The sequence below is a fragment of the Mustelus asterias genome, chromosome 7, assembly GCF_964213995.1.
Source record: "Mustelus asterias chromosome 7, sMusAst1.hap1.1, whole genome shotgun sequence".
NCBI classification, from domain to species: domain Eukaryota; kingdom Metazoa; phylum Chordata; class Chondrichthyes; order Carcharhiniformes; family Triakidae; genus Mustelus; species Mustelus asterias.
The window spans coordinates 118,966,916-118,978,968 of record NC_135807.1 but is presented as its reverse complement, the minus strand read 5'-3'; positions in this window follow the sequence as shown (position 1 = coordinate 118,978,968).

The window sequence follows — 12,053 nt, the reverse complement described above, 5'->3', positions numbered from 1 at the left end:
GACTTCATTGGTCCATAGGTAAGAAACTATGTTGAGAAAACCCTGCAATGCAGCCAGCCGGCCACACACTGCTTTTCCCACCTGACCTGAGTTGACACTTAATCAGAGGATGAGAAAATTCCACCCAACGTTTCACAAAGCTATGTGGAAATAGGACAATAAGACTCTTGGCTTCACATGGATTCCAGGTTTACTCCAAGTCCAGGATGTCACTAACTGCACCTTCTAGGCCTTTTCAAACAACACAATTGCTTTCATCAATTATAACTGCTTCCCCTGTATTAATGGGCAATTCATTCATGACAACCAGAAACATATTATGCTGGTCTGTGTCTGCATCCTTGGCAACTTCCTTGTTGTATCCATATTGTGCCAATACCCAAGCTCCCCTACCTTTTCTTCTGAATAGACAGATAAAAACTAGTTGCTTGGAGACAGGGACTAACTCCTCCAGATTTGGCTCAACATCCACTGAAGAATTCAGTCTTGACCGAGGAACTTCACTACAAACAGATCCACTAAAGACCTCATTAAGTATATTAGTGGAGTTCTCAAACCATAATTCCCCAGAAGGTTTGGTAGCTTTCTGCAAGAGAGCTCACAGTGTTTCCCATCTATAAGTGGTTTGCTGCATAACTTTGTTCTGCAATGGAACCACCATTGGAAAAGGGCCTTTAGAATTGATTGCGAGCGGTAAAATGATTGCATTGGAGAAGGTGCCGAGGAGATTGTTATGCAGGATGTTGCCTGGGTTTGAGCATTTCAGCTATCAAGAGAGACTGTGGCAACTGAGAAAGAGAAGGATTGAGAGCAATGAAGCTAAGAAAATGTTCTCCCCAGATTATTCAGGAAGTACCAGCAATATGAAGGGATTTATTACCTTGGCACACCCGGTGAAAATGTTGATGACGTTATTGGGTTGCCCAGTTACGTCATGCCTGTTGAAAAATAGTCATGGTAGACCATCCAAGGCGAACAGGATTTCCTTTCTTCTCCTTGCGTGCTCCACCGCAACTCATCTTGCCTGCGGACACCTTCTGGAAGCTTCACAGTATGAACATTCTGTAGCAGCAAAAAAATGCACCTCCCTTTTACGCTGCTGCCGGCCCTTAAAACCTGCCAGCAGAGACTTGGTGGGCCGAAGGGCCTGTTCCTGGGCTGTACTGATCTTTGTCCTTGCAGTAGCCCCGTATTTCAGAGTGCTTAATTGTTAAGATGCTCAGGTGGTCACGCAGCTTGCTGTCCTCATGCTAAACTGAGAACCAAGATGGGTTCCCTTGCCACCTCTTCCAGATGGCAACCTCCACCATCTCCCAGAAAGAGTTCCCTGGGGAATGAAGATATCTTTGCATTGATGTGAAAAGTTCCTAGTTTTGTTTCTCGTGGGCCCAAAGCTGCCTGCAAATTGACACTGAATTGTTCCCATCAAGAAGAGATGTGTGCCATTCCTATACTTGGCAGCCAATAGATGCACCGAAGATTGACATACAGTCGGGAAGGAGTTGCCCTGGGAGTTCTCAATACTGACTCCAAGCCCCATGATGTCTCATGGGATCAGGTGAAAAGAGGACAAGGAAAAGTCTTGTTGCTTATCATTTATCACCCTCCCTGAATGGAGGAGTCAGGACACCTCCATGTTGGACCCCACTTGGAAAAAAAACACTGAGGGTAGCAAGTGCACAGCTGGTAGACTTCAAAGAAGTATGGCTGTGATTTGGAAGCCTCCCAGCTGTTCAGAGGCAAAGGGATTTAATTGACCAGGCCACTTCAAAGTTTTCACAGTACGCAGAAAAGAATGAAGATTTTTATCAGGGAGCAGCCTGAAATCACCATGCCAAGAGTGATCTTCAGGTTTCCCAAGGCTAGAAGGGGCAGTCCAGCCACATAACCCCCCGCAACCCAGGGAACAGTCCTGAGGTCAACCCTTTTTCCCAAAACATGAGCCTCACGCAACCCACAGATCCCTTGGGGGACCCTTCCTCTTCAGCCTGGCAGTGGCAGAGGGGCACCTGGACATAGGGTTTGGGGTGTCTCCTGGGCAGCATCAGGGGGATGGGGAGGTCACCTTTGCCATTGTGGGGGAAGGGGGCCAGTGTCTGTACTCTGAGATCAGGGCACCCTTTAAATATGGTGCCCAGATGTCAGAAATGCCAGTCTAACCAACGTGTTTGCCGCGATGCACAAATTTGCATCAAACAGGTGGGTGAATCCCACCCGACACTGGCATGGGCACTTAGAGCCCATTGTCCACAATATGCACTGTGGCAGTTTTCAAATGTACGGCTTCAGCCACTTGGAAGGACAGATGATGCATGACAACTGCAAGCTACCCTCCAAACCGTAGCCCACCCTGACCTGGAACTAGATCGCCGTTCCTTCAATGTTGCTGGGTCAAAATCCTGGACACACTCTCTAGCAGACTGTGGGCGTGTCCACCATATGAACTGTGGTGGTTCAAGAAGTCTGCTCGCTTGCCATCACCTTCTCAAAGACAATTTGGACAACAACTGCTGACCTTGCCAGTGACACACACTTCCCATGAAGGAAATTAAGAAAGAAGAAGGGAAATTCATACTGCTGTGGAACATAACGAACTTAAGTCCAGAATCGGTTTCAAAATGCCTGACACAAAAGTGCTTGTTGCTAACAATTGTCAGCTGTGATTTAATGACAGTGCTCACCTCTGAATCAGAAGTTTGTGGTTCAAGTCCCACTCTATAGACTTGTGCATAAAATTTATGTTGACACTTCAGTCCTCGACTGAAAGAATAGTGCAATCAAATGTCTTTTGCTTCGAATGCTAAACTGAGGCAGTTACTGCTCCTTCTAGTGGATGTGAAAGATCACCTGGTATAATTTTGAAGATGAGTAGGGGATTTCTCCCCCCTGGCATGGGCACTATTTATCCCTTCAGCAACATTTAAAACACATTATCTGGACATTACCACATTGCTGTTTATGGGGACTTCATTATGCAATTTGCTGCACAATACACTTTAAAAATACAGCACTTGGGGATATCCTGAGGCCGTGAAAGGCGCAAGATCTTTATTGCAATTCCGGAATGTTCTATTCCCTGGTGCTGAGAGTTGTTCTTTTGACAAGTACTAAATTGTATTAAGGAAAGAACGCTTCTTTTTACTTATCATCATTTGGCGTGTCTGAGTGGACAGCGAGTACTTGATGTTAGCATTTTTGAGTTGTCGTATCAAACTTGATTTGTATTCTTGTGATTTTTTACAGCATTGTAAGTCACTCATTCTGTGAGATTATCGATCAGACCCATAACGTACCGATTTCCCAAGAGATTTATATCGGAGCGAGGGGCTCCATAAATTCCTCCTTTAAACTTTTGCTGATGTGAATGAATCAATTTGTTTATCAGCTGATCTCCATTTCTGAGATTCTGGTGATGACTCAAACGAGTGCCTGCAGGCTCCACGCAGTAGGGAGTACACGGTGAGTATTGTTCAAACATAAGATGTAACTAATACAGGACATTAGTATACACAGCTCACAGTGCCTGCTAATCCTCGGTGAATATCGCAATCTTCATTTAAAGGGAAAACAACAATGGCAGCCCAAGCGTTAAACTATGTTGCAGGCGTCATTACCAATGCTTAGAATTGAGGTTTATTTTATTTTAAAAGACTGTTAATCATCATCATGTTCTTCCACCATATTATAGCATCCTACAGTGCAGAAGGAGGCCATTCGGCCCATTGAGCCGGCACCAACCACAGTCCCACCCAGGCCCTATCCCCGTAACCCCATGTATTTACCCTAGCTAGTCCCCCTGACACTGAGGGGCAATTTAGCACGGCCAATCCACCTAACTCACACGTCTTTCGGACCGTGGGAGGAAACTGGAGCACCCGGAAGAAACCCACGCAGACACGGGGAGAACATGCAGACTCCGCACAGACAGGGACCCAAGCCGGGAATTGAACCCAGGTCCCTGGCGCTGTGAGGCAGCAGTGCTAACCACTGTGCCATCGTGCCGTCCAATAATAATAATAATATCGGAGTCAAATCACAGAATTACTTTTACAAATTCATCTTTTTTCTACATGGAAGTGTGACGGAGAATATCTAAACATCAGATTGAGTTGGCTCTGCTTTGAAACTTTGTTTTTAAACATTCTTTTTGCCGCAAACTAAAGTGTCAAAAGCATTGGCAACATGCACAATGCATCACAGGGGACAGTATCAGATATGAAAAATGTCTTAGCTGAGGTATTAGGACCATTAATGTAGTGCCTCAAAGTGTGTCATTTGAGCATATCCAGCAGCGAGTTACATCGGTCATACCCTCTGCCAGTTTACTGGGAGTCGGATGCATGGTGAATCTTCATCTGCCAATCTCCGTCACAGTTTGCATCCCTCTAAACTTCCACAACACCCTCCTCAGCAAGTTCTGGTGCCTTCTAAAATGGCCATTCCAACCTTGTTGCCTTTTCTTGATGATATTTACTCACATGGGGCGATTCTCCCAAAACAATTTCTAAGTGTCGGATTCACGTGAAAACTGGAGTAAATCACGTTGGTTTTTTCAGTGGGATTTTCAAAATGAATTTCCCACACTCTGTGCACTGCTGAGTGCACTCGCGTAAATCACCCTTAAAATTAGTGGATGGGGCCTATTCCCGCTAGAGTGGTTGGCGGTATGGCACTGATCGGGCCACCACGCACACGCCGATCTGTCAGCACTGAGATTGGCGTATGCGCAGTGGCCCCTCTCTGCCGGCCTCTGATTGCTATCTAGCTCGATCGCTGACCAGCCCCGCGACCCCCGCAATGCAGGCCATCTGCTCCCCCCCAATGGCCTGACCGTTGCCCCTCACCACCCCCAGCATGCCCAGGCACTGCTCGAGTCCAGGTGGGAAGTGCCAAGGTGTCGCCAGGGGTTTGGCTGTGGGTGAAGACTGGAGCATGCGGGAGGAAACCCATGCAGACATGAGGAGAATGTGTAAACTCTGCAAAGACAGTCTCATCAGACTGGAATCGAACGTGGGTCCCTGACATTGTGAGGCAGCAGTGCTAACCATTGTACCACTGTGTCAGCCCCTGTGCCACCATGCGGCCCTGCTCCATCCTTCTCTGGAATCACTCTTCACCACTTTCTAATGTTTGGATGTCCATTTCACTCAAGGTCCATGTTTCAGTCCCGTGCACCAAGACACTCAAAATCACAGTCTTGATTGGAGTTTTTCTTAAAATCTCTGCCATTCCTATGCTGAACAATTCTTTATTTTTGGAGAAATTACTTAGCCATTGTTATTCGAGCTCTGATTCCTTCATTGCAATCACCATCTCCTGACAATATGCTTCCCAGGTATTTAAATTGTGATACCTGTTCCAGCTGTTGACCATTTACCCTGATCGCTGCTTTCTCACCATTACTTCTTCCAGCCTTTGCAACATTCACCTCTTTAACATTACTTTTCATTCAGGAAACTTTCACTACTTTGCTCAGAGGACTAACCAGGCAAGAGATTATTGGTGAGGAGAGCAGTGCAGAGAATTGCAAAAGCTACAAAAAAAGGAGAAATAGACACTTGGACCCGATTTTACCACCGCGTTGCACCCGTTTTCGGGTACAAAAACTTGGTAAAGTCGGGCATGAGGCGAGTAGCGCAATCCGTGCCCGGCTCCGTGCTGGTTCCCCTTTTACCAAGGCCCGAAAATGGCCGTGATCGGGACCGCGCTCGACAGCCATTTTGTTTAAATTGACTTAATGGGCTGCACGCCCAACTTTACTGGCACTTCCCCCTTTACCACCGCGTTCGCCCATCCAGAATCAGCACGAAACAGACATGCTCTAAATAAGTCCGCTCCATCAGTGAGGGTTAGTGAGGAGGTTAGTACTGAGCCTCTGATGGCTCTCTGCTTGAGATTGAGGTGGCAGGGGGGATGGGGGAAGGTGGGTCCACTGTCACTCTGCTTGAGATTGGTTGTGGGGGAAGGAGGATCCGCTGCCACTCTGCCTGTGATCAGTGGTGGGGGGGCGGTGGGGGGGTCCGCTGCCACTCTGCCTGTCATCAGTGGGGGTGAAAGGGGGTCTGCTGTCGCTCTGCCTGAGATCGGTGGGGGGGGTAGGGTGGGGGAGGGGACCACGATTTGTCTGTGTGGCGATAAGGAGGTTAGTAATGTTGTGGGGGTGGGGCAATGTCTGTGGGGGCCAGGGGGATGCATCATCTGGCCCGGGAGGGATGAGGCGGTGGAGCAGCATTCATTTTTTTCTGCGCATGCGCAGTTGGAGGCGCTGATCGGAGCTGCAGCGTTTCAGGCGGGTTAAGCCCCGTCCACAGGCTTCTGCAGCACAATTCAGAATCGCTGATATTTTTGCAGGAAGAGTGAGTACGTGGGTGCCTCAGAACTTGTCTAAAAGTCGGATCTGAAACACTCCCAGTTTCACGTCCGCCAGCACTTGGAATCAAAATGGTAAATAGGGTCCTCTGAATCAGAAAATATTTGATTTGATTTGATTTATTATTGTCACATGCATTAGTATACAGTGAAAAGTATTGTTTTTTGCATGCTATACAGTCAAAGCATACCGTTCATAGAGAAGGAAACAAGAGAGTGCAGAATGTAGTGTTACAGTCATAGCTAGGGCGTAGAGAAAGATCAACTTAATGCGAGGTTGGTCCATTCAAAAGCAGGGAAGAAGCTGTTCTTGAGTCGGTTGGTAAGTGACCTCAGACTTTCGTATCTTTTTCCTGTCGGAAGAAGATGGAAGAGAGAACGACCGGGGTGTGGAGGGTCCTTAATTATGCTGGCTGCTTTTTCGAGGCAGCAGCAAGTGTAGACAGTGTCATAAATATTTTTAAAAGTCAGAAATATTTTTTAAAATGAGAGAAAATAGAAGTTAGCAAGCACAGAGAGGGATTGGTGATAGAGATAGTGCATTGTTTACAGGACCCATAGGAGTAAGCAATAGATGGAAAGAACATGTCAAAGACCTGTATGACAAAGATGGTAAAACAACAGAACTAGGCCCAGAGAAATGAGACGACAATTTTCCAGGATGATTTTGAACTTGATCGTCTAGATTGTGAAATATTCACAGCCATAACTGAAGCCAGGTAAAGCAGAAGGAATGTGATGGAATCCTCACAGAAATGATTAAAAGCCTTGGAAAGAAGGTGACACGAGAATTGACTAACTTTGTAAGGAGACATACACTGGGGGATTATTTAGGAGTTCAATGCTCCTGTCGGAGAAAGCAGCAAACAGTAGGGAATGTGAAGACCTGTACACCATAACTTTGATTACACATCCTTATGATCCTGGTTAGGGACCGATAATTTTTTGTCAACACAAACAATAAACTCAATATTCACAACAACATGCATCCAAGGTAATGTTAAAGACTCTAGTAAATAGATTGGAAGCTACTGTTACATTGACTGCAATCAATTTGGTTTTAGGAAGGGTTGCAGAACAAGGGCTACTATGGCAGTGATGAGAGTGTTAAGCAAAAGAAGCATAGAGTACCAGCGAGAAATAGACATCTGCTTTGTGGATTATGAAAATGTTTTCCACTGGGCTAACTGGCTGAAGCTGTTCAAAGTGCGGGAAGCAATCAGCATTGACTGGAAAGATAAAAGAATGGTCGTGGCTCTGCACACTGCTACAATCAGGCCAATATTTGGTGAAACTGAACCTATGCATTGGGACTAGTGTGAGACAAGACAGATTAATATCACCATTACTCTTTAATATCTGCGTAGAAGCCATGATAAATTCACTCAATAAAATACAGAAAGGTGTCGAATTATGAGGTCAACTGGCGAAGATATATTTCTCAGACACCCAGGCCCTAGAGCCTAGCATAGTCGAAGATTAACAGATGGGTAGAATGAATGAGTGACTATATGAACTGGAATAAGTGGCATGATGGCACAGTGGTTAGCACTGCTACCTCACAGCGCCAGGGATTTGGGTTCGATTCTAGCCTTGGGTGACTATCTGTCCAGAGTTAGCACATTCTCCCCGTGTCTGCGTGGATTTCCTCCAGGTGCTCCAGTTTTCTCCCACGCTCAAAAGATGTGTGGGTTAGGTGAATTGGCCATGCTAAATTGCCCCTTAGTGTCCAAAGATGTGCTGATAAAGTGGATTACTGGAGTAAATTCTTGAGGTTATGTGGACAGGGCCTGGGTAGGATGCTCTGTCAGAGAGTCAGTGCAAACTTGATGGGCAAAATGGCCTCCTTCTGGACTGTAGGGATTCTATGATTGCAATCTAGAAGGTCTCAGATGCAGTCCTCAGCCTGTGCAACTCAAATCCTTTTGTGGCAATGGCAACCAGCTTTAAGTTTGGTCAACGGGATATTTTGGTGAACGGGTGGTAACAGGCTCTCAGTGGCTGCTGTGGAATTTAAATTAAACTAAAACAGGCCTGTTTGAAAGTCTGGTTCCAGCATGCGAGTTGGGTCCCAATTGCTGATTACCATAATGTATACCAGGCGTGGAGGTGCTAACTGAGCGAGCTGGAGGTTTAGCATTCAATGCTGATTAGAAGCAATTTTCATTGAACAGTATATGTGGGCTGCTTCCAACCATGTCCACCGAAGGTGTGGAATGGGCTGGCTGATACGAAGCAGATGGTTTTCAGGATGGCTTAGGGACTGAAGGAGAGGTTGCGCACTGTCTCAGGTACTGCAACACAAACTGGAGGAACAGCACCAGCTCTTCCAACTAGGTACTTTACAGCCTTCCAGACTTAACATTGAGCTCAACAACTTCAGACCATCAACTCCTCCACCTTCACCCGCATTTCCATTTTGTTTACTTATTTTAATTTTTAATTACTTATTTTATATATTTTTTCATTTCTTCCATTGATTCATTTTTCAATTTACCCCTCATTTTTTTAGTCCCTCGAACCATATTTTTTCCCTCAACACTGTCTCCCCTCACTCCACCCCATTAGGGATATGTTACCCATTTCAGGTTGTCCTTTGATGCACTGCTTACCTTTGTTCTTCCATTTACACATTCTGATCTCTTAATACAAAGAACAAAGAACAAAGAACAATACAGCACAGGAACAGGCCCTTCGGCCCTCCAAGCCCGCGCCGCTCCCCGGTCCAGGATTGAATCCTGAATCCAGGATCCCCGCCCAATTTTCCAGCCTATCTACATACCAATATCCTATCCACCGAGCTGTCCCTCACAGCTACGATGCTTTGTTCATTACAACCTATTAACTCACCCCCACGCCCCCATTCCAGACCATGTGATCTCCAGGGAGAGGCGAAAACCCAGAGTGAAAAACCCCAGGGCCAATATGGGGAAAAAAAATCTGGGAAATTCCTCTCCGACCCCCTGAGGCGATCGAAACGAGTCCAGGAGATCACAATGGCCCTGATCGGAAAATGCTTCCCAACCCTAGTCATTTCCACTTCCACGAACACCATATGAATTCCCTGCCCCCGAGACAGATTCCCAATGTGCCACTATCTTCATAGCCAAGATCACCACCATTTACATTCCCTTTGTCCCTTTGTTTGTTGACAAATTTGTCAATCTCCCCCCATCTCCACCAACTGCTGCCCCCCATGCTGTCCCCATAGCATCCCTCCCACCACCCCCCGCCCCCACTCCTCTCACCATACCAGAATAAATCTCATCCTATTTCCAATTGTCTTCAGCTCTGATGAAGAGTCGTCCAGACTCGAAACATATAACTCTGTCCTCTCTCCACAGATGCTGTCAGACCTGCTGAGATTTCCCCGCATTTTCTGTTTTAGGCTCAAACCTCACTGGAGATCCTGTTGGAGGAGGTCCAGAGCAGGAGGGATGTCCTATATCTCCAGTGTGGAAGGAATCCACATCTCCCTGCTGTCTCTTTCTCAGGCATCCGCTGGTGTTCCTCTCACTGGCCTCATCTCCCCCTCCAATCCTTCAAGACACTCCCACAACAAGATCTCCCGAAAGCCTCCTGATGTGTTTTAAAAGTCCTCTTCAAATCCCCAGCAGCAAGTGAATAGTAATAATCTCTTTAAGCAGCAAAAACATTTCTTAGCAATGATTTGTTAGGAGAGGTCCAGTAATGAAGCCCTGTCAATGAGGATGGCCTAAACCGGGATGTTGGATTTATGTCACACTATCAGTAACCCCCACAGCTTGCCCCTGGTCTTGCATAATCTCACTAACTGTTCTGTCTGGAGACAATACACATCTCTTTAACCTGCGTTTAATGTTCCCTCCACCCACATTATCTGTACCTTTTAAGACCTGGCTGGCTGTAGAGATTTGCATTCTAATTAGTATTCTGTAACTTGATTTCTGTGTCTGTGCACTGTTGGAGAACAGAGACCACTCCATCTGACGAAGGAGCAGCACGCTCCGAAAGCTTATGGTATTTGCTACCAAATAAACCTGTTGGACTTTAACCTGGTGTTGTGAGACTTCTTACTGTGCTTACCCCAGTCCAACGCCGGCATCTCCACATCATGAAAATAGCATACAGCCTCTTTAATGAGTGCTGACAGGCAATTTAATTATGAATCATCCCCTAAATGGCACTTCAGGTGACCATTACTAGTGCTGGCTTCAACTTCTTCATCTTATCTTCCTCTAGGTGCCAACTAACATAGTGGCACAGTGGTCAGCCCTGCTACCTCACAGCATCCGGGACCCGGGTTCGATTCCTGCTTGGGTCACTGTCTGTGCGGAGTTCGCACATTCTCCCCGTGTCTGCGTGGGTTTCCTTCGGGTGCTCCAGTTTCCTCCCAGTCTGAAAGACGTGCTGGTTAGGTGCATTGGCCATGCTAAATTCTCCCTCAGTGTACCCGAACAGGCCCGGAGTGTGGCGACGAGGGGAATTTCACAGTAACTTCATTGCAGTGTGACTGTCGGCCTACTTGTGACACTGATAAACTTTAAAACTATCCTTGCAGCTTATGACCCCATTTTGATCACCTTTTTGCCACTGAGGAACAGAAAACATTCTTCCAAAATTGCCCTCAACTGCTCTGGGCCCTGAACCCAGAGGAATACAATCACTCTACAGGATTTTCCCTTTAATGCATCCCTTTAGTTATCATGGAAACATGTTCCCTGTCCAATTGAGGCCTGCAGTTGTGCTCTCAAAACTAGAGGGTGAATCAGAAGTCTTCTAGTTTGAGAGGAACCGCAGGCTGCAGTAGAGGCTAAGTAAATGAGAGAGCACTTCAACCTGGAGACAGTGTTACAACAATTATTTTAAAACTTTAAATTAGAAGCCAGATCAGCAGCCAGGCAACCAGCATACGTGTCTGTGAGTGGTGGGGTTAGAGGGAACAGAATCCCTTTACGTGGTGGCCTTTGGCTGCAGCCAACATTCAGGCAGACAGGGAAGGCTCAGACAAGGAAGAACTAGAGCTCTAGGTCTGCTTGGATCTCTGCACATCCCCCTCTCTGTCCCCTGTCTCCCTTCGGGTTGGGAAATGGAGGCTGACTGGAAAATCCCGGAACTCTTTAAACAACATGAAATGACTCCTCCGAAGCCAGGGTCCCTTCACCAAATTTAGATTTATTTACATAGTAGGCAACACTCAGACAAGTACTTCCTCATCGAGAGGGTAAACTCAGAGTGCTAGTAACCCTGATGCTCCACATTATGTACACATGCAGGGCTTCCTGATTGGACAAGCCATTACTGCCTTAATCAGGGAGCTCGTATTCTAAGAGGTCCACATCGCGGGCCTTGTTAAAGTCATTACACAACATTAACAAGGCTCTTAGTGAGTTTAATTAGCTACTTGCCTTCTGGGGATAGGCAGCCTTGACGGCCCTGAAGTTGCCTTGGCAACAATTGGCTGGCACCAGGGACGTGGTCAGGAAATGGATACATCTGCTGGCACCTATATTGCCAGACCCCATCTGCCTTCATTCCTACCCTTGGTGGTGCCTTAGTGTTAGACTACAGTCCACCAGCTGTGGATAGAACAAGATGATAAAGGCTATTTCTATCATGCTGAGGCTGTAAGTGCTTGTTAGTTCGTTCAAAATATTCTTGAATTAGCATATGTCAAACTGAATAATTGGAAAGATCCTGTAACC